This window comes from Vulpes vulpes, chromosome 11, assembly GCF_048418805.1.
Source record: "Vulpes vulpes isolate BD-2025 chromosome 11, VulVul3, whole genome shotgun sequence".
NCBI lineage: Eukaryota > Metazoa > Chordata > Mammalia > Carnivora > Canidae > Vulpes > Vulpes vulpes.
Window position 1 is genome coordinate 47,857,560 of NC_132790.1, and position 24,800 is coordinate 47,882,359.

At 33.7% G+C, this 24,800-nt stretch overlaps 1 protein-coding gene across 3 annotated transcripts in view; it reads left to right on the plus strand.

Annotated features, from left to right (window-relative positions):
- Positions 1-24,800, plus strand: part of CNTN5 (contactin 5) — a 1,288,935-nt gene that overhangs the window by 324,401 nt on the left and 939,734 nt on the right. For all 3 annotated transcript variants that reach the window (XM_072726266.1, XM_072726270.1, XM_072726267.1), the window contains one exon: positions 6,598-6,732. The gene's annotated coding sequence lies outside the window, so the exon portion shown is untranslated. Of the gene's footprint in view, positions 1-6,597; positions 6,733-24,800 lie in introns of those variants that run through there.

The following is a 24,800-nucleotide window of genomic DNA, read 5'->3' on the forward strand; positions in this document are numbered from 1 at the left end:
GAGTTTATTTCTGGGCTTTCTGTTTTGTTTTATTGATCTATGTGTCTATGTTTGTTCCAGTATTATGCTATCTTGATGACTGCAGCTTTGTGATATAACTTGAAGTCCAGAATTGTGATGCTTCATGCTTTTCTTTTCTTTTCAAGGTAGCTTTGGCTATTCAAGCTGTTTAGTGCTTCCATAAATTTTAGAATTGTTGCCCTAGTTCTGTGAAAAATGCTAGTGATATTTTGATAGGAATTTTAAATATGTAGATTGCTTTGGGTAGTATAGATATTTTAGTAATATTTGTTCTTCCAGTCCATGAACATGGAAGATTTTTCCATTTCTTTATGTCATCTTTAATTGCTTTTAGCTGTGTTTTATAGTTTTAAGAGTAAAGGTCTTATCATCTTTGTTTAGGTTATTCCTAGGTGTCTAATGGTTTTTTGGTGCAATTGTAAATGGGAATGATTCCTTGATTTCTTTTTGTGCTTCTTCATTATTGGTGAATGGAAATGCTGCAGATTTCTCTACATTGATTTATTTCTAACAACTTCATGAACTCATTTATCAGTTCTAGCAATTTTTTGGTGGAGTCTTTGGGGTTTTCTATATGGAGAATCATGTCATCTACAAATAGTGAAAATGTGACTTCTTCCTTGCTGTTTTGGATACATTTTATTTCTTTTTGTTGTCTGATTGCTGAGGCTTAGGACTTCAAGTACTATGTTGAACAACAGTGGTGAGAGTGGACATCCCTGTCGTGTTCCTGACCATAGAGAAAAAGCTCTCAGTTTTTTTCCCATTAAGAATAATATTAGCTGTGGGTTTTTCATACATGGCCTTTGTGATTTTGAGGTATGTTTCCTCTATCCCTACTTTGTTGAGGGGTTTTTGCCACAAATAAATGTTGTACTTTGTCAAATGCTTTATTTATCTGCATCTACTTGTTGTGCCCAAGATGCTAATCCGAGAAACCACCGCGGAGCCGACCCCGCTGCAAACTCCCGAGGGTTTATTACAAGCTCGAGCCTGGGTCCAGGTGCCCCCGACGCAGCGGAGCAGGGACTCGGACCCGAGGCAGGAGGCAGCCGCTTTACAGGGGCCCGTGGCCCGCGGGATGCGCAGAAAGTTGCACAGTCCTGCGGGTCCTCTGAGCCGGGTCCCGGTTAGGGGTTAGGGTGTGGCCTGGGCTTGACGAGGGCGGGGCGGTGCCCTCAGTAATACGCAGGTGGGCACAGGGCGGGGCAGCCCCGAGTCGAGTCAGCCCTGCCCTGCTCGTCGGGGGGGGGGGGGCTTTTGTTCAATTTCCTGGGTCCCACACCACTGAGAGGATCATATGGTTCTTATCCTATTTTATTAATACGATGCATCATAAGGATTGATTTGCAAATATTGAACTACCCTTGTAGTCCAGGAATAAACCCCACTTGACCACGGTGAATGGTTCTTTCAATATACTTTAGGGTTCAATTTGCTAGTATTTTGTTGAAATTTTCTGTATCCATGTTCATCAAGGATGTTATCCTGTAGTTTTCTTGTTTATTGGGGTCTTTGGTTTTGGAATCAGGGTAATGCTGACCTCACGGGATGAGTTTGAAAATGTTCCTTCCATTTCTACCATTTCTATTTTTGGAATAGTTTGAGAAGAATAGGTATTTTTTTAAAGATTTTATTTATTCATGAAAGACACAGAAAGAGAGGTGAGACACAAGCAGAGAGAGGAGAAGCAGGCTCCATGTTAGGAGCCCCATGCGGGACTTGATCCTGGGAATCAGGCCCTGAGCCAACGGCAGATACTCAACTGCTGAGTCACCCAGGCACCCCTGAGAAGAATAGGTATTAACTCTCCTTTAAAATTTGTATAGAATTTGCCTGGGAAGCCATTTGGTCCTGGGCTTTTTGTTGTTGTTGTTGGGAGATTTTTGATTATTGATTTGATTTCTTTGTGGTTATCAATCTGTTTAAGTTCTCTATATCTTCCTGTTTTAATTTTAGTAGATTATATGAGGCTAGGAATTTATTTCTTCCAGGTTGTCCAATTTGTTGGCTATATTTTTTTGTAGTATTCTCTTATAATTCTCGTATTATTATTTCTTCTTTTTCATTTGTGGCTTTTTAAAAAAAATTTTAGAGATTTTATCTATTTATTCATGAAAGACACACACAGAGAGAGAGAGGCAGAGACACAGGCAGAAGGAGAAGTAGGCTCCGTGCAGGGAGCCTGATGTGGGACTCTTGATAAGTCTGGTGAAGGGGTTATCAACTTAATTATTTTTTTTCCCAAAGAATCAGCTTCTGATTTCATTGATATGTTCTACTGTTTTGGTTTGGTTTTGCTTCGCTTTGTTTTGTTAGGTTTCTATATCATTTATTTCCGCTCCAATCTTTATGATTTCCCTTCTGCTGACTTTAGGCTTTATTTGTGTTCTTTCTCTAGCTTCTTCAGGTGTAATGTTAAGTTTTCATTTGGGATTGTTCTTACTTCCTGGGGTAGGCCTGTAATGCTATATGTTTCCCTCTTATGATTATTTTTGGTACATCCCAAAGGTTTTGGACCATTGTGTTTTCATTTTCATTTGCTTCCATATATTTTTTCATTCTTCTTTAGTTTCCTGAGTGATCCATTCATTCCTTAGTATCATTTTGTTTCACCTCCATATACTAGTAGTCTTTCCATTTTTTTTTCTTGTTGTTGACTTCAAGTTTCATAGCATTGTGGTCAGAAAAGACGCCTGATATGATCTTAGTCTTTGTACTTGTTGAGACCTGATTTGTGACCCACTACATGGTCTATTCTTAAAAATGTCGCACTGGCACTAGGTAATGATTTTTTTCTGCTGCTTTACGATGAAATGTTCTGGGACACCTGTGTGGCTCAGCGGTTGAGCATCTGCCTTTGGCTCAGGGCATGATCCTTGGGTCCTGGGATCGAGTCCCACATCAGGCTCCTTGCTGGGAGCCTACTTCTCCCTGTCTGTGTCTCTGCCTCTGTATGTGTGTGTGTGTGTGTGTGTGTGTGTCTATCATAAATAAATAAATAAAATCTTTAAAAACAAAATAGGATGAAATGTTCGGAATATTTTGGCCCAGGTTTGTCTATGTGGTCCGGTGTGTCATTCAAAGCCATCGTTTCCTTGTTAATTTTCTCTTTAGATTGATTCTCTGCCCATTGATTTAAATAGACTATTGAAGTCTTCATTATATATTCTTATCAATTAGTTACCTTAGGTTTGTTATTAATTGTTTTATATATGTGGATGCTCCCAAGTTGGGGGTGTAAATATTTATACTTGTTATACCTTCTTATTGGATAGTCCCCTTTAATATTATATAGTGTTCTTCTTCATCTCTTGTTACAGTATTTGTTTTAAAATCTAGTTTGGGGCATCCCAGGTGGCTCAGTGGTTTAGTGCCGCCTTCAGCCCAGGGCGTGATCCTGGAGACCCAGGATCGAGTCCCACATCGGGCTCCCTGCATGGAGGCTGCTTCTTCCTCTGCCTGTGTCTCTGCCTTTCTCTCTCTCTCTCTCTCTGTCTCTCATGAATAAATAAATAAAATCTTAAAATAAATAAATAAATAAATAAATAAATAAATAAATAAATAAATAAATAAAATCTAGTTTGTCTAATATAAGTATTGCTACTCTGGCTTTCTTTTGATGTCTATTTGTATGATAAATGTTTTTCCATCACATCACTTTCAATCCACAGTTGTCTTTAGATCTAAAATGAGTCTCTTGTAGGCAACATATAAATGCTTTTTGTTTTTATTCATGCTGACACCCACCCCATGTCTTTTGATTGGAGCATTTAAACAATTTACATTCAGAGTAATTATTGATAGATATGTATTTAGTACAATTGAAGTACTTGTTTTGTCATTGTTTCCGGAGATTTTTTTAAGATTTTATTTATTCATTCATGAGAGACACGGAGAGACAAAGGCAGAGACACATGCAAAGGGAGAAGCAGGCTCCATGCTGGGAGCCCGATGTGGGACTTGATCCTGGGACCTGGGGATCATGCCCTGAGTCAAAGGCAAACAGTCAACGACTGAGCCACCCAGGCATCCCATTTCTGGAGATTTTCTATGTCCCTTTCTATTCTTTCTCACTCAATGAGTTCCCTTTAATATTGCTTGTAGGGTTGGTTTAGTGGTGAGGAACTCTTTTAGTTTTTGTTTTACTCAGAAAGTGTTTATCTCTCCTTCTATACTGAATAATAACCCAGTTAGATAGAATTTTCTTGTGTAGATTTTTCTCATTTAGCATGTTAAATATTTCATGATGTTGTCTTTTAGCTTGGCAAGTTTCTGTGGAGATATCTACTGCTAACTTTGTGGGTATTTCCTTACAAGTTAGGCACGTCCTTTGTGACACTGATTTTAGTTTCTTTTTTTTTTTCTTTATCACTATATTTTGCACATTTAACTACAATATATCTTGGTATTGTCCTGCTTTTGTTCATTTTGATGGGAGTTCTCTGTGCCTCCTTGATGTCTGTTTACTTCCCAAGATGAGGGAAGTTTTCCATGATTATTTCCTCAAATAAACCTTCTTCCCTCTTTTTCTCTCTTCTTTTTCTAGGAGCCTATGATACAAATGTTATTATACTTGATGGAGTCACTGAGGTCCCTAAGTCTACTCTGTTGATCCATCATTCTTTCTCTCTTCTGTTCAGCTTCATTACTTTCCATAAGTCTGTCTTCTATATCATTTATTCATTCCTCTTCTTCTAGTGATTATTACATCTGGTGAGTTTTGTATCTCAGATATTGCATTTTTCATTTCATCCTGATTTTTTTAGCACTTTTCTCCCTGTGATAAGGGTGCTCCTGATATCTTCCATGTTTTTCTCAACCCTAGCATATAGCCTTATAATTGTTGCTTTAAATTCTACATCAGGCATATTATTAATGTGTTTAAATTAGATCTCTGGCCATTATCTTTTCTTGTTCTTTCTTGTGGGATCAATTACTCCAACTTGGCATTTGTCTAGTTATTTGTCTTCCCTGTGTTAGAAAATCCTATTATGTTTCCTATTCCTGTCAGTAATGTCTGATGAAAAAGAGGTCCTATTCTAATCCAGCCAAACCCATGAACCTCTAAAACTCCAGTTTTTGAGACCCACTGGTTACAGAAACTCACAAAAAAATCACTTTGTCTTATTCTCCCAGTCAATGGCTTTGGGGAAGTATTCTCCTTTGCATATACCTGTGGAATCCTCTCTCTCTCTTACCCTTCTCTATAACCAAGGTTCTCTTCTCTCCACAGCACCTGTGATCCATTTCCTCCAAACCATGTCTTTGCACCCCCTACCTTCTTCAATAGTGGGTTTTTTCTCCCTCTAGTTGTGCAGTTTGTTCTATCAGTCTTTGAGTTGATTTCAAAGGTGTTCTTTGATAGTTATCTAGCTGTGTCTGAGGGGTGAGGCAAGCCTAGTATCCTCCTTCTATGCCACCATCTTAGCTCTACCAATCTATTTCAGCTTTACTGAATTACAATTAACATATAAAATTGTAAGATATATAAATGTACATTGTGATGATTTAATACTCAAATATATTGTGAAAGATTTCCCCCATCTAGTGAATTAACACATTCATCAACTTATTTATTTATTTATTTATTTATTTATTTATTTATTTATTAAATATTTAAACTTACTATCTTAGCAAATTTCAGTTATACAATAGAGTGTTATCAAGTGCAGTCAATGTTTTTACTTTAGATACTCAATTTTTTTAATCCTATAGCTAAAACTGTATACCCTTTCATCAAACTCTCTTTATATCACCCATCCTCCAGCCCTTAAAAATCATTTTTGACTCGTTTCTATGAGTTTGACTCTTCTATTAACTTTGGATTAAGTTTGTTCTTTTCCAGGTTCCTTGAAATATAAAGTTAAGTTGGTTATTTAATATTTTCCTTAATGCTGGAGTATTTATTAATTTGCTATGCACTTCCCTCTTAGAATCGATTTTACTGCATCCCATAAATTTTAATATGTTACAGTTACATTTTCATTTATCTTAAGATATTTTTTGACTTCTCATTTGATTTCTTCTTTGATCCATTTGTTGTTCAGTAGCATGTTGCTTACTCTCCATGTATTTGTGAATTTTCCAGTTTTCATCTTGTAATTGACTTTGATTTCCATATCACTGTGGTTAGAAAAGATATGATTTGATATGATGATTTCAATACTCTTAAAGTTACTGACTTATGTTGTTTAACCTATTCCTAGTCTTTAAAAAGTTTCATATATCAATAAGAAGAATATGGATTCTTCTAATGTTGGAAGGAATGTTCTATAAATATGTTAAGCCATATGCTCTGGTGTATAGTTTAAGTTCATTGCTTTATGATTGATGTCCTGTGTTTATTATGTGTTAAATGTTTTAAGCTATTGAAATCCATGAAAATTGGATTAAAGTGATATTCTTTTATGATTATTATAAAATATACGTTATAGAGGGAAAATAAATCTGGAAAAGCAATGACTAATAAAAGTCTAGTGTTTAAAATGTCAAATGTATATGTTAATATGGTTAACCAGTGTAACAGTATACAATAATTTCCTGTATAACTAAATAGAGCTTGTTTCTTAACAGGTGAACTTCAAGGATTGCTATTTAGCACCATTTAAGATCTACAAGCATTTTTGCATGACTACTGCAAAAGAATATCTTTACAGAAACCAGTTCTTTTTTGAAGTTTATAACTTGGACCCTGTTTTCAGAAAGCAGGTACAGTTCATTCTTTATTAATCTGCCTTTATAATCAAAAAGAATGTTGAAGGGAAAAATGCATAAAACATGGGATATCATTTATGAAATTCCTTAACAGTAGCCCGATATGTTAAAGTTAATATCTTATGTTTTTAATAATAAATTTATATTTTACTGGTGTTCAATTTGCCAACATAAAGAATAATACCCAGTGCTCATCCCGTCAAGTGCCCCCCTCAGTGCCTGTCACCCATTCACCCCCACCCCCAGCCCTCCTCCTCTTCCACCACCCCTAGTTCATTTCCCAGATTTAGGAGTCTACATGTTCTGTCTCCCTTTCTGATATTTCCTACCCCTTTCTTCTCCCTTCCCTTCTATTCCCTTTCACTATTATTTATATTCCCCAAATGAATGAGAACATATGATGTTTGTCTTTCTCCGATTGACTCATTTCATTCAGCATAATACCCTCCAGTTCCATCCACGTTGGAGCAAATGGTGGGTATTCGTAATTTCTAATGGTTAAGTAATATTCCATTGTATACATACAACACATCTTCTTTATCCATTCATCTTTTGATGGACACCGAGGACCCTTCCCCTTGGAGGCCTTTTGTTTCTTTATTTCTTTTTCCCCATCTTCCTACCTTGATAGAAGCGTGAACTCTTCTCACTGTAGCATTCCAGCTGTTCTCTCTTTAAATCTCAGGCCGAATTTGTAGATTTTCAGGATGATTTGAACGTTATCTAGGTAATTTGGTGGGGACAGGTGACTTGGGGACCCTACTCTTCCGTCATCTTGCCCCTCCCCAAGTTAATATCTTATATACTCAAAATAAATGTTTTATCTTTAAATTGAAAAAAAAATAAAGACTTGATTCTATCAGTTAAACACACTCTACAAATATTCTGGAGATAATATTAATAAAAAATAGTAAAATATTTTGTGTTTATTAAATTTATAGTTTTATATGAGCATGACCAGAACATGAATATTGTGCTAAATTGTTGGAGAAAAGAAAACCCAATCCATCATCTGATGATGTACCCTCTTCTATTTCTTTCTCAACACATATAATATGCTAGTGGATGGATTTTGTTCCTTTTGATGGCTTGAGTTTATTTAACTTATACAAACAGGAAGTCATGGGCAGAATGAATCTGTCATCCCCTCTTTCGTAGGGAATTTTTTTTTTGGTAGGGATTTTTTTTTAATGAAAATGATTATCACAGTGATTTGCTCAGCCGCTCCACATTCTTATATACTTATTAGGCAACCTAAATCATTAAATAGTAATTGCATCTATTTGCATCTAGCGTCATTTAAAATTAATACATTAAAATATTTGAGAATATATGATTGGATCCATGTTTAATATTTATGAGTAAGTAGACATTAATAGATCATCTCAAATTAAATCCACCATGTACTGCTTAACTATATTTATGATGTATTTTTAGATAATCAACCAAAGAAGTCAATTCATTTTTAAACAGAATTATTTATTTATGTTTTCTAATTATTTATAAAATATTGACAATATCATACTTAATTTCAAGGCTTCCATATGTCTATCCTCTAATTTGGTAGGTTAATTTAAGTTAATTGATTCAAAATATTGGAAAGTATTTTATTCAGTATCTTCAAGCTTAAAAATTGGAGTTAAAGAAGGAAAGTGACTAAATCTAAATCTGGGGGTAGTTCTGGAGGAGAATGTAAATCTCAAGAGCTTCACCAGGACTTCCTACAAGTGAGGCCCAAATTCTGGAAGGTAATTGCAGAAAATTTTGCATATCAAGTACCTTTCTTTCATTCCATTAAGTCATATCAGCTTGTCATTTTTATTGAATGCCCTTATTGAAAGCTCTTAAAATATTAGGTGTCCTTAAATTAATTTTGTGGGCAAAAAAAGCAACTATAAACTTAACATTTTCTCAAAGACTAGGAAACAAGAAGAGAGAAAAGATAAAGTGGTTAGAAAGTCTCTGATAGTGAAACTTCAAACTATAGGAAATAGTAATTTGCCATAAATTAGTACATTCTTACATTTTAATATTAGACAGTTTTCCCCCAAATTTTGCCACCATAGTTCCATTTGTTACAATAAGAATGTTCTCAGAGGGGATCCCTGGGTGGCTCAGCAGTTTGGTGTCTGCCTTTGGCCTAGGGCATGATCCTGGAGTCCCGGAATCGAGTTCCACGTTGGGCTCCTTGCATGAATCCTGCTTCTCCTGCCTGTGTCTCTACCCCTCTCACTCTCTCTCTCTTTCTCTCTCACTCTCTGTGTCTCTCATGAATAAATGAATAAAATCTTATAAAAAGAATGATCTCAGAATAGGTTACATATACAAAATGTCATGAAAATAATACAAAATAAAATTAAAATAATAATGTGTTCCATTTACATATTATATATACACATCTTGGAAGGTTTATAAAGCATTTTGTCTTTAACTCTTAATCACTAGAATATCTTAACAAATCAAAATCTATATTAACCTTTCACTTTTATGATATCATGAGTACCATAGATAAATTATACGTAGACACTTTAATTAGATTTTGTAATATTGGAAACCATTTACTTATAGTGCTTGTAACTTTTTCAAAGAAAGACAAGTGAACACAGCATAGCAGCTGTACAAGAGAATTTTTGATCTTATGTTCCCTTCCAGATGGATGATTGATATGTAATTTAGATTTATGGTAGACATATCAGCAGATGAAAATATAATGGTGTAAATGTCTTTGCCTCCTGTAAACCAGTGCAATCTATCAATTACCACCTGGATTGTATTAAATTGAAGTAACTCAACAAGACTAATTAATTTTTGAGAGGAGAGCTTTTGTCAAGCTATTAATAAATCCAAGTTTCCAGTTGAGGATATAGAGCTTATTTAACTATACAGGGAATGTATGGAAGCAGGTTTGGCATAGCACAGTTCACTCTTTTTAAGTCACTCTTGTTATTGTTCTGCCCAACTAATTGAAAAGCATATTGGTAGAATAGGAAGCATTTTGAAACTAATGAGACAGCCCGAGTACTCCAAAAAGACATAAGTGAATTAGAATTGATGAATCTGATGAGAGTGGATTCATGGTGTCACTTTAAATAAAGCCCCATTTCATTCATGTATTTGCACCTAATCTGTCACTACAACTACTGAAAACATTCAGGGGAGACACTGACAGTTTTATCTTGACACAATCAACTAAATCCCTGCCATAATAGGAAGCAACATATATTAAAAGGTGTCCTGAGTTCATCCTCTGAGAATGAAATGTTTCACTCAATAACTTACACAACTCTTATCCAGTAGGCATTGGCTTTGTTCCAAAAGAGCTTCATTCCATTAGAGTCCGAGTGGCTCTAGGGTTATAGATTTTCAGAATTGGCAGAATTCTTATCATCTGTTGAAAAAAAAACTCTATTTCTTATTATCAACATGTGCAATCATTGAGTACTACAGCTGATAAAAATAGTGGAATGTTCTCCCAACTTCAAAAATGGTAATTTATTTTTTATCCTAATGGTCTTGATAATTACATCAAAATTAAGAAAAAATAAAATAAAAGAACCTTCTCATGCACAGTTGCTCTTACGTATTATGTATGTTCACTGCTACTTGTTATGTGTCCAGAACTGACCATTTAAAATAATGGGGAAGTTCCATGAAGATTATTTTGGGTGAATATTTGAAATAATTATTAAACAACTGGAATGTCCATAATAGTCTTTCAGGGGTAGTGTGTCAAAATCAATGAGAATGTACAATTTTTAACCGTCAGTAAGGAAGATGGAACAGCTCCTTCCAAAATTGTTATTCAATAATAAAATATTTATGGGACGCCTGGGTAGATCAGCAGTTGAGCATATGCCTTTGGCTTAGGATGTGATCCTGGAGTCACAAGATTGAGTCCCACATCAGGCTCCCTGCATGGAGCCTGCTTCTCCCTCTGCCTATGTCTCTGGTTTTCTCTCTTTGTGTCTCTCATGAATAAATAAATAAAATCTTTTAAAAATAAATAAACAATGAAAAAATTAAGTCTTATTTGAGGTGCTTGTTACAAACATCTATGTTCTGCCATTTGTAAATAATAGTGTTTTTATATGCTATTTTATTGCGTATAGTATTAAATACTATATTTGTATTGCTTTGTCTTTTGGAAGATATTATTTTGGGGTTTCTTTTGGAAGATATTATTTTGAAATCTTTTATAGGAACATTTACTATATAAAGTATAAAAAATACATTACTATATGAACCAAAGCAGAATGACAAGTAAGTATCATTTGGTATGAAATATTATGTAATATGAAGTTGTATGAATTTCTTAGCATTTATCTCTATCTGCTAGTTGTAGAGTTGGGATGGGGTCATTTGAGTTGACTATCAAGGGATTATTTTTAATATCACTTTATTCATAGAAGACATAGTGAATTAATATTCCTCAAGTTGGAATTCCTAAGGATATGATAGGAAACTGGGTTTGCCCAAAGCAAGAAGAAGGAAAAAATAGTTATAGATCTTGATGTGAAAATATGACAGAGTGCCTAGGTTTTTATAGCATATAAAACTTTGCTACCATTCATAAACTATAAAGTTCCAAACAATTAGAGTATTGTGAATGTATGCAAAATATCTCACACATGATACTTGCCCAGTAAATAATAACTTTTACTGAATATTTCTCTAGTGGAAAGAACTAACATAAACAGAGAAAATGCTAACAGGCTATGTCATACCTTCCTATACTTTTAAGTTTCAAGGAAGACTGAGCCTGAGCATGGAAAACAAAAAAACAGAATGATTTTTCTTGAACAGTTTTCAAATATAAGAAAGTTTCTATCCAGTCTTGCTCATAGACCAGCAATTGAAACCATTAGCCTGAATGCTCAGCCACCTGAACACTTCAAATCTATCATACAATATATATGAGAGTCTCTTTTTCACTCAGTAAATGTCTCTGAACTTCAGTTAGTCTGTCTGTATGAAGCCTAGTATACAGGGTGAACCCCAGACAGACATTGATTAATAGGATAGAGGCTTTTCCCTAAAGTCTGTCACATTTTCTGGGTGTACTAAGGTGATTTTGACAAATGGAATGGGTGACAGGCACTGAGGGGGACACTTGACGGGATGAGCACTGGGTGTTATTCTGTATGTTGGTAAATTGAACACAATAAAAAATTAATTTATTAAAAAAATGGAAAGATTATAGGCTTTGCGATAAGGCTGACCCAGGATTGAATCTCTGCTGTGAATGTGCTAGCTGTAGAAACTTGATTTAATAGCCATGGACCTCGAACTGCTTTAATTTTTAAAAGGTGGATGATGTCTCATTTTGCAAGGGTGCATATTGTTGAAATTAAACAGGTCAGTCCATCTATCTATCTATCTATCTATCATCTATCTATCATATGTCTTCCCACACGCACACTTTCTTTCTTTCTTTTTCTTTCCTTGAGTTGATTAGACTCTATAAATCTTTGTTTTATTCAGTGGTGAAATAGTATGGTACTCATTCGATCACAATGGTAATCATGTTAAACATACTCTTAAACATACTTGGAGTTTGGTATCTGAAAGGCATTTACCATGATTACAATTGTGATAGAATAAGTACTATACTATTTTACTACTGAGTGGAACAAAACTTTATAGAGTCTGGTAAGTTAAAAGAAAGAAAGAAAAAGAAACAAAAAAGAAAAAGAAAGAAGAAAGAAAGAAAAAAGAAAGAAAGGAAGAAAGAAAGAAAGAAGAAAGAAAGAAAGAAAGAAAGAAAGAAAGAAAGAAAGAAAGAAAGAAAGAAAAAAGAAAGAAAGAGAGAAGATGGAGGGAGTGAAAAAGCAGGTAGGAGAAAAAAAATAGGTATTACTACTTTTGTTACAACAATAACATTTGCATCCTGGCGCTGTTGTGTTATATGGTTAACACAGAAAAGTGATCCATAGTTCATAAATATTAGAAATGGAATACAAAGGAATAAAAACTTCCATTTAGAATTGAAACAGTGATTATATAATTCTCTGCTGGATTTTGTGTTGGTGCATAACACCATTCCCTCATTCTTGTCCTCTCCGATACATTAGGGAGACTTGAGGCCTAACAGCTGCCTTTCTCAGAAGACTTGCCACCAAGATTCAGGAATAAGTGCCATTCAATAGGAAAAATTAGATATCAAAGGTGTAAGAGAATCAGAAGTATTATCATTGTCCTTCCCGCTACAGTGGCCCCAGATCCTTTTTTCTTAGTATCCTCTGCTCAGTACTGAAAGCTATGATCATTGCTGGCAGTTATCTACAGTTTTTGCAGTTTCTAACTCTTTGAAAGCTGGCAGGTAATTGAAGATTTACAGTGGTCTTTCCTGACATTTGTTTCTTCAGATCTTCTAACAGTTTATAAGCACCTAATATCTACATTCTTATCTGCTTAAAATAACATTAGTTTTTATTTTTAGAGCTAGTCTAGACAGAGGATGTCTAAAGATAAATAAACAAAAATACACACACACAGACAAGCCTTAAAAATGCATAAATCAGAGATATATCATGTTCATAGATGGGAAGATTCAATTTCAGAAAATGAATTTTAATCCTTCCTTAACTAGTTTTATTTTGGTGTAACTTTACAAATAATTAAGATAGTGTGTTAGTGGGATAGGGTAGACTCCTGAAGTAGACCTCTGAAATAAAATAGCACAGATAATATTCTATGGCTTCATACAAATTTGGTATACAAGTAATGTGATACTCAGATTAGTGGAGAAAGAATAAAGGATTTCATAGTCTGTTCTAGGTTACCCATAAGAAAAAATAAAATAAGGCCTCTCAGTATGACATGAAAAATAAACAAACAAAAGAAAACCTCATTGGATTGAAAAGGTAAATTTAAAAAGCAGGATTTTGAACATTAAGAAGAAATACTGATACCAATTTCATTACTTCAACATAAATAAATATGTATTTTAAGCAGGAAAAACAGTCTGCGAATGAACAAAAGGACAGATGTGACTACAATTTAAAAAAAAAAAGAAAAAATAAGATTATGTGAAACATCTTGGTATCTAAACTTTTAAGAACTCTCTTTTGTCTGTAAAGTAGAAACAGAGCTTGATGTTGGTATTTAATACTTTTTGCAGATCTCCTGTAGAATAACTGCAAGTTTACAGCATGGTAAATTGTTATTTTGTCATTAGTTCTCTTGGTATCTGTAATAGTGAGTCTTAGCTTTTCAGTTTTTCTTAATAAAGGAATAATATGTATTTACCTGTCCTTTGACTTTGGGGTTAGCCATGTGACTTGCTTTGATCAATAGAATGAAACAAAAGTTATAGTTCACCAGCCCTAGGCCTTAAAATACATTGCATATTTCCACTAACTCTGTTGCTCTTTTCCCATCACCATGAAAATAAGGAGAAAAAGAGATATGTAGAATACGGCCACCCCAGCTAATCCTAGCCTTGATCAATTCTCCCTCAATCACCCAACATAAGTAAGTGGTAATAAATGATTGTTGTTTTAAAACATTGGATTTGGGGGTAGTTTGTTATGCAGCAATGACTAACTGATACAACTCTTATTCACAAACAAATGTATATTTCTCTCATTCTTGCTACTCATTACCTGTAAATATGCACTTCACTGTCATTATCTAATTTCATTATTAGTCCTATCTGGTGCCCATTACACCCAATTTCCCCACTTTTCATATTTGAGATCAAGGTCAAATGCAACCACTTCCATAATATGTGTCAGTTTCTTTTTAAAATGAAAGACACATGCCACATACTGAATGATATCCACATTTGTTCATCTGCTTTTATTTCCCACACAATAGTTTTTAAAGTATTTCATTTATACTAATCTGTACCTTCCAAATAGTTTTATATGCATACACATATATAAGAATACACATGCTTAATATTTGAACAAAACAAACATACATAATGATGGATATAGATAATATCCATCATTACAAAGACAGATTTTTACATTACATGGGAAAATTAATTTCATTTACAAAATATTCCTTCAGACTTAAGTTTTGCTTTTACTTTTCTTTGGGGACTATGATTCAGACAGAATTAAAATTTAAATAAGGCAAGTTGATGATCATGCCTCTACAGATGTTAAGTAATCTTCACATAATGATCCTGAGGGCTAATAAGGAAATGGAAAATCCCCACAACTAATGTATGGTGACTTAACTAATTAGACTATTAGTAGTAAAGATTACAGTATAAATGGTTTTTAAGTGAAAGTATTCTGCCTTAGTAAACTTAAAGAGGCAATAGCTGGGTTTCAAAACATGGAACATTATTGCACAAATGGTATACTTCACTTGGCACAATAGCATTTTTCCCATTGAAAATAAAGTTTAAAATATCTATATATTTTGTGCTCTAATTTAGAAATTGATATCTCTGTATGCTTTAGTGATTAGTTAATATATGAAAGATATAATAAGTTGTCTGTAATTGAACACAGTGGCACCAGACCATGTTTTTGTTTGTTTGTTTTTTGGTCAATTCTATTCTATTACCATGATTGCAAATGTCATTTAAAAAATTATGCTTTTACCTTTACACTACTATAGACAAGTTGGTGCATTTACTCTTTAACTCATTTTTGTTTTTGTTTTTTCTTAGCTAATTTGCTTCTGACATGCTGAAGATAGGGAATAAAAAGAAACATCATCTTCAGTAAAAAGTTTTTTACCACACATGATTTAGGTGATTTAGGGAGCAATAGTTCATACATATGATGGGATAAATCGATTTTAAAACAAAGAAACAGCATAAGATTTGTAGTTGTTTATAGTACTGATACTCATTTTCCTTTTCTTCTTTATGGAGTGATGGAAATTCACAGACTTAGCTTGACCACCACCTCATAGACTTAATCTCCAGAAAATATATTATGTTAAATATCTCATACTATTTATGTGCTTCTCTTATAGGTAAGTTCTTTAAAAAAAGTTCCATTCTTATATCCTGAATCAGACTTTTAATAGTATTTTAATATTTTTAAAATTTAATATTAAACTACAATGTGGAATAGCAAATATTAAAGGGCCTTAGATTTGTTTGAGATAAAATAGAAGGTGAAAAATAGCCTTTGTGTTTATATGTCACTGTAGCAAATCATATTGTTTTAAGATTTTAGTGACGCGTAGCAGTGGAAGTAACAGAGATGAGTACAATAGACTTTTCCATAGACTGAGTTTTCCAGGTCATTTAATCATCTCTAGTGTCTTCAGAACACTTCAACAGAGTTAACGATAACAGATTGTCACATTATGGTCCTCATGATGATCTCTTTGGGTAGATGATAAAGAACGCTCTGCTCCCAAAGCTATCGGTAAATATACAGTGATCATCAACTCATCAACTCTGCACACATGCTTCACCTCTCTCTCCCTTTCTCATACACACAAGTCATGTGAATTGGTGTATTGAGTCATTTTATTAGAAAGTATAAACTATCAAGAATGAAATCAAGAGCTGGGACATAGAGTAAAAAGTATGATAAAAAATGCCCTTTGATCTTAGAAATTCTTACACTCTCACTCATATCCATGTAAGAATCTTTAAAAACAATTCTACTGGGCAGCCCTGGTGGCCCAGTGGTTTAGCGCTGCCTTCAGCCTGGGGCGTGATCCTGGAGAGCCCGGATGCAGTCACAGGTCAGGTTCCCTGCATGGAGCCTGTTTCTCCCTTTGCCCATGTCTCTGTCTCTCTCTCTCTCTCTCTCTCTGTCTCTCTCTCTCTCTCTCTCTCTCTCTGTGTGTGTGTGTGTATGTCTCCATGAATAAATAAATAAAATCCTTAAAATAAATAAATAATAAATAAATAAAAACAATTCTACCAAATGTTATTATATTCTAATGCTATAATTTTATTTTAATTTTAACAGATTAAAAATAGAATGTGAGACAATAGCTGGGCCTCTAGAAATGGATGTAAAACCATTTCTTGAACTGATTATTGACAGCCTTATAGTGTTGGCCAGAAGAAACTGTAAGAAGCAGTTTAATAATTAATTATGCATGCAAAGCAATTTAGAAGTAATTCATAAAGTAATGGATAGCTGAGAGACTATTGTAAAGAAAATACTATGTTGAGCCACAGCTGGGCTGTCCAGTAAAGATAGGTACTAGCCATATGTGATATTGAGCACTTGAAATGTGGCTTGTCTAAACTAAAATGTGTTGTAAAAATAAAATACATTACAGATATCCAAGATTCAGTATGAAAATAAATAAAATATTTTATTGATAATTTTATTTTTATCAAATTCTTTAGATATATTATTTAAACAAAATATATTATTAACATTACCTGTTTCTTCTTTCTTTAATATTACATATGAGGCTTGCACTTGTGACCTGTATATTTATGTTGAACAAGTATGGTCTAAGGAATTTCAGCAGTATCATATAATTACTGATTAAGGCCATCACAAATTATCTAAGAACTGAAATGTATCCATTTCCCACCTCCAATCTACTGGATAGCTTTTACCATAAATCTATTAGACATGTTCCATTTTAAGGAAACATAAAGAAAATAATTAAAAGCTGTGGCCTGAACCAGTTTTTTACCTTTTGGGAAACTCAATTCCACAGCCTACTAGAATTTTTAAAGTTCTTGAAATACTTTTGGATACAAATTATTTTTTCTTCTAAAGCACTCAAGGATAATTACATTTAAGTGCTTGTAAATGAGAAAGCGTTTAGTGAAAGTTATCTACATAGCTTGAGGAAGTGTCAACATATTCTAAGTGAGGTACCTGTGTAAAACCAACACCTAACCATACCAAAGTCGATGGCACAGATCTGAACCATTCTCAGTGTCATTTCTGGCTACAGTATACTTATCCACATGCTTTTTATTTGTGCTAGACCATAACAATGCTTACTTCAACCCTGCTTTCTGGTTCTGGTTCCTGGAGGCATGTAATGATCACTCAAACTATGCGTAAGAAATAAAAAGGAAAGGAGGTATGGAAAAAAGAGCTGAAGCGCATTTAATCTTTTTTTTTTTAATTTTTATTTATTTATGATAGTCACACACAGAGAGAGAGAGAGAGAGAGAGAGAGAGGCAGAGACACAGGCAGAGGGAGAAGCAGGCTCCATGCACCGGGAGCCCGACGTGGGATTCGATTCTGGGTCTCCAGGATCGTGCCCTGGGCCAAAGGCAGGCGCCAAACCGCTGCGCCACCCAGGGATCCCTGAAGCGCATTTAAATAAATAATAGAACTCTAGAATCTTGAAAACTGAGACTGTCAGATAAGACAAATATCATAGCAATGCAAAATGTATTTATTTAGTTTGTTCCAAGCAGAAAGGCGATCTAAAATGTTAGGTTCAGTACACAAAACACTAAATTTTATTTTAAAAAAATGCCAGTAGTTCCAACAAAATAAATCATAACTCTAAGCATCATCATGGAACTATAGTTTTCATTGAAAAATTATTCATATGTTTGCCCGTGTTGTTACACTTCGTCTTGCCAATACTATCTTTGAATTTAAAGATTTATAGAAATAGCATTATTTTTTAATAAATAAGTGAATGCAGCTCTAATGCACATTATTTCAGTATTCCTGATTTGAGTAGATGTTGTGGACTTCCTTTTCATCGCTTTAAGTATTAGCAAAGCCAAATGGATATATATAAAACAACAATGGATATTCACTGTATTTTTAAGACATACTTCCTTTGGAAATTGTGCCAATTGCATCAGAACTGCTTCAATGACTACTTTTTGGCCAAATTAGTAAAACTTGTACTAATAGCAATAGGTAAGATTCATCATTAACTAAGTATCAGAAGGTATTCTATGATTGATTCTCACAACAAATTTATAATTCAATATTATTAATATACCTAGGGTAGGCCAAAGTTGTAAGGGATCAAGTAGTAAATATCTGACAGTGTTTCAAATATATGTAATCTGATTGTAGAGTCATTTTAAAAATAGATTTTATATATTTATTCATGAGAGACATAGAGAGAGAGGCAGAGACATAGGCAGTGGAGGAAGCAGGCTCCGTGCAGGAAGCCCGATGTAGGACTGGAACCTGGGGCTTCGAGATCACTCCCTGAGAAGATGCTCAACCACTGTGTCACCCAGGCATCCCTAGAGTCTCAATTCTTAACCACGGATCTCCTGCCCTGGAGAAAACTCTATATTCTTCAATCTCTTACCTATCCATACACAAGTCTTCTGGAGTCATGTTCCCTATATGATGCACATGGTAAAAATATTTCCAGATAATTATCTGGAGGTCATTTCTGTTTGGATTCCTCAAGCATACCCTGATAAGAAAGAAGACTACGGTGTTGATAGTTCATGAAGGAGATGATCCCCAGAAACACAAGAGAGATGAGGAAAGCAAAACATAGAAGGCAGAAAAGTCCAAAAAAGGCACAATTATGAGCAGGTCAACAGATACAAGTGGCTGGAATTCTATTATGCACCACTGAGAATATACCTCATAATTGTCACACCAAAAAGATAGGAAACTTGGTTAAATGTGTCATTCATTGATCTCCTTTGCTGAGTGTTGACTGATGTGGCTGAGTATTAAATCCTGGGGCCATTTTGGGTTGCCCTGCTTTGGCTAAAAAAGCTTCCCTGGTGCCAGAGAAAACCTTGAGGCAGAGAAGCAGTGATGCAATGCATATCCCAGGGGATGGAAAATGTCAGTGAACACAGGAGCTGTCCTCTGTGAATGTAGATGGATTTAGAATTTATGGATTGGGACATTCACAGCATCTGCTACTGAGGTGTAATCACTATACAGTCATTTTTTTTTTTTTTTGAAAACACACTGAATCCTACAACAAATTTCTTCAGTGAATGTGTGAGCCTTCTTACTCTAACCTTAATCTTGGAATAAAAGTAACTTTTTTTTAGATAACTCTATAATTCAATTTATTGGAGGGATATGTCTTCACACACTAATAAGCTCCACAAACATATTAAATTATTGTATATAATACATAAAACCCTAGAATGGTTAGGCCAAAAATATCAAATTAGCTATTAGGTGTAAAATAGTCCAAAGAAATTATTTGACAGAGGTTTCATTTTTTTGAAGGACACGACCTCTCAGAGGTATGCCAAGCAGGATAAAAACTGTGGTGGAATACCTTAACTAATATTTATTTTATTATTTGTCTTACATTTCCATTACTATTACATTTTTTCGATTTATTAACAATTTTACGGGTTCCCTGGGTGGCACAGCGGTTTAGCGCCTGCCTTTGGCCCAGGGCGTGATCCTGGAGACCCGGGATCGAATCCCACATCGGGCTCCCTGCATGGAGCCTGCTTCTCCCTCTGCCTGTGTCTCTGCCTCTGTGTGTATGTGTGTGTGTGTGTGTGTGTGACTATCATAATAAAAAAATATATTAACAATTTTACCCATGTCTAGGGACCAAACAATTAGAAAAGAAGAAGAATTTAGCTGTTCAAATAAACAATGGGTATAGAAAGAAGAGCAAAGGCAATTAACATGACAGAAACATTCTTATGGGTACTGATTTTTATAAGAATCCCAAAGTCTTAAGTTATAGGTAAATATTCAAATTACTGTGTTTTGCTGCTTTAAAAATTAAGTGAATTTATAAAATTAAAGAGAATAATTTTAAAGCAGAGCACTTGTTAATATCCTTTGAAGTTGAGGGGAAATTAGAGTGTACAGTCTGACAATTTTTCCCTGTAAATTGTGTTGAAAAGAAGCAATACACTTAATATTTTCCTAATATTTAGCTGTATGATAAATGAGGATAAGCATAATCTTACAAGAAATTTTTGAAATGCATATTATACATATAGAATTTAAATTGGTTTGTAAATATTACAGTAAAAAAAGTAAGTCACATACTTTTTCCAGAAACATCTATTTTTTTCTACCTGAGGATTTTCAAAGAATAAAGATGAAGATATGTGAGAAATATTTTTAAGAATACCTAAGGTTTAATTGAAAGAATTATTTCTGTGTTCTATGTAAAGTCAAATTAAAGAAAACAAAAATTAAAACTATACCAAATTTTGCTTTCTTTACTATTTCAATAATTGCTATGATAATAAATTTGGAATAATTGTTAAACTATAATCATATTTCAGAATAGTCTATGTCATGTTATATATTTTATTTTAAATTAAATTCATGATCTTATTTTTTGTGAAAATTGAATTAATGTAACAGTTTTTTAAATCTGTGTATATGTTTTGAAAATAGCCCTCTCAACCTGCATTAGTACAAGTATGTGTTGATTTTATACCATTATTAAAACAAACATCTTCAAAGAGATAACACAAAAAATATCTACTATATAACATTTATCTTAGTTGTTTGAAAATGTTACTTAAGTGTTCCAAAATTATCTTTGTATTGAGTCTCACCAGACAACTGTATACCTGAATGTCATTTTTCTTTTTAAAATTGCCTGTATTGAATTGCCTTTTGTGTTTGCTGTTATCAGGGAGGAAGATCTTCCTCTGCCCTATAGTCCTTCTGGCCAGACATAGAATCAAATTGACATGAGATAGATTAACAGGAGAAAATAAAATTTAATAGCCACATGTACAGGGAATTCACACAGACATGAAATTTCAAAAACAATGAGGTAAGATGAAGCTTATATGAGCTAAGTAGGGACTTGAGGACACAAAGGGGAAAAAGTCATTAGCAAGAAGGTCAAAAGATGTTTGGAAAAACAAAAAATTTCTTATGCAAGTAAGTTCCTTAGGTAAAGGAGAGTCTTGTTAATAGCTCTTTCCTGGTAAGGGCTGTCTGTTCCAAAGTTTAGGTAGTTGAGGGGAGTGCTGTGAGCTTTTCCTACATCTTCTGGGTTTTGATTACTTCTAACACAAAATAATCTTTATGCCAAAGTGACCCATCTTGGGGAAACTTCCCTGGGCTCCTACACTATCAATTTGTATTGGGGGGGCATAACAAGAGTCAGTTATACTCAAATTACAGTAATGAGTTGGGCTTGTTACCTACCATGTCTCAGGGAGTGGCAAATGTCCCTCTTTCCTTACTGCCAAGAACAGTTGGTTGCCTCCTGAATAATTTCATTAAAAAATTTTATTTTCTTGCTGTTATTGTTTGGTGAGGATGGGGAAGGTAAAAAATAAAATCAGATCTGGTGAGAAAGAAAAATTAGTCAACATGAGGCATTTTAAGGAATTTAGCTTTTACTTTCTATGAGATAAGAATATGTTAGAGGATTTTGAACTGACAAATGTCATGATTTAATTTACATTTTAGGTATTGGTTGATGGTTGAGATATGACATGAAAGAAAACACAAAGTACAGATATCACCAGTGCTTTGTGCCTGTGTAACTGAAAGGTGGGGTTTGTCAAAGCAACCAGAAAGATGGAGTTTCTTCTTATTGAGATTGAGAAAGTGGCAGATTTCAAATGGGGGAGATTAGGGTTTATTTTCAGAAAATATGGAATCCTATTTAATATATAAGTAAAGATGTAAAATAGGCAGTTGGACATATGAGTCTGGAGTTTAAGAAAGTGGAGTTGGCTAGCGATTTAAAAATTGGGAGTCTTCACTGGTGTTTCATGCTAATAATTTAAAAGAAGACAGGGTAAGGAAAAATTATATAGACTAAAACATAGGTTATAGAGAGGAGGAGAAATAGAAAAGAGTTTGAGAAGGAGTAATTACAGAAATTGAAAGACAAACATAAGAACGGTGATTCAGATGCATTATAAAAATAACTTTTAATAAAGGAAGTGAATAGCCATAGCAAAGCCTGCTTAGATCTGCTAAGATGAAAGCTTAGTATTGACTTTATTTTGATTTCACTGTTATTTTGTCAAGATTTTCTAAGTGGAATGATAGGTATGGAGGAAATAAACACCTGGTTTGAGTACATTTGAGAGGAAATGGGAAAAGAAAAAGCAAAGAGAACAGTACAGATTTTTTTCCCAAGCAATAATTAATTCTTAATATTAACAATCCTAGTAATAATTATATAAAAGGAAATAATTAAATGAAAGTAAATAATTGATTGCAAAAGCTATAATACCTTGATTTTATAATCTCATTGACAATATTCACATCTGTAAAATATAGTTACATTTCTTTCGTAGAAATATTATTCTCAGGCTTCACATTTTCAATATTTTGTGAAAACTTTTTTTGTTTACTTGTGCTTCTTATCTAAGCCTCTCCTAATTTGACCTGTTTAAATAATAACTCATTGAAGATGTCGGATTGTTTGGGTGATTGACATACTTGATACCTTATAAAGCATTTGAAAAAAAGGCCTTATTACCATATTTGCATGTTACCCCTTTTGTAAATTGATAAAAATCTAACAATTGATGAAGCAAGAATTCAGTGTCATACTATAACTGGAGAAGAGGCTTCTTCTTAAATGATTCTTTCTTTAATGAATAACCATAGCTAACTAAAATAGTTTAATTTCCAGATGTTTTATTTAAATACACTTATGATATATAAAACAGTGAATATTAATTTATAAAAATATAAATGTGTATTTCAAAATAAAATACAATACACTTATGATATATAAAACAGTGAATATTAATATAAAAATATAAATGTGTATTTCAAAATAAAATACAATACACTTATGATATATAAAACAGTGAATATTAATATAAAAATATAAATGTGTATTTCAAAATAAAATACAATTTTCCAAAAATGGAACATCTAGAATTTGTTTTCAGACAAAATGAATGCAAATTCAAATAGGTTAATTCTATAATTACATTTGATATTGTTTCTATGCTAGGTTCATAGCTTGTCTTTTTGATGCATTAAAAGAGGCAGTCCGGATGTGTGGAATGATATGACATTTGTTATCAGAAAGTATGAATATGAATCCCAACTCATACTTCAAAATGGTATATTGGAGGGGATGCCTAGGTGGCTCAGCAGTTTAGCACCTGCCTTCAGCCTGGGGTGTGATCCTGGAGACCCGAGATCGAGTCCCCCATCGGGCTCCCTGCATGGAGCCTGCTTCTCCCTCTGCCGGTGTATCTGCCTCTCTCTCTCTTTCTCTCTCTTTCTGTCTGTCTTTCATGAGTGAATATTAAAAAAAAAAAAAAGGTATATTGGAAGCAACCCACAGTTTCAGGGCGAACACTTGTAAAATTATAATAATCAGAATATCTATCATATTAGATCTCCGTGGGATTTAGTGGGAAATATTACCACCTATAGGTCACATGCTTTGTTCTTTGTGTGAAAGAAGAAGAATTTTATCTACAAATAGTGAAAAATGAGAGAAAGGGGGAAGGAAAAACTAAAAGCTTACAATTAGCCTCATAAGAACATCTTTGTCTTGAAAATTGTTAATGTCTCTGTTGAGTTATTGAGCAGAAAAAAATCCAGAGATTGAGAACTATGAAATACATCCTGAGGCCAGTCTCTTACATTTGTAATTTAAGAAAAATTAAATGAAATACCATGCATCAGGAAAATTACTGTGAAAGAACAAAAAGAGTAAGGAAATTCCTGGTGTTATTAGCATACAAGCAAATTACTGCAGTCATGCAAATTATAATTACAAACTATAAAAATAATGAATTGATATTTAAATTTGATTGAAGAACACCTGACTCTATTTTAACAAATAGGCTATCTAACTTATGTTGAAATAAACCAGTTATGATAATTATTTGTCATGCTGAATTTTCCATATTTTAAAAATGTTCATTAGTATCAGGAAAGGCATTGAAAAATAACATTATACATAAGAAGGGAATTCTCTACTTGTTCCAAATAAATCAAACTTACATATTTTTAAAATATGTAAAAATATTACTACCTAGTGAGTGTGATGTGACTTGTGACTTGTAGGTTTCCACAAATTATTTCTTTTAACTATGTTCAGAGAAATCTGTTGCTCGGGTTTGTGAGAAGCAGAAATAGGAAATAGGAGACTTGAGTCGATGCGGTAATAATGGTCAATCACTGAAACTTTAAACTGTAATCTAAAACAAAGTAGTGTGATCATTTTAAAAACATTACTTTTTATGAAATTTCAAATTGTGTCCTTTTCATGTCAT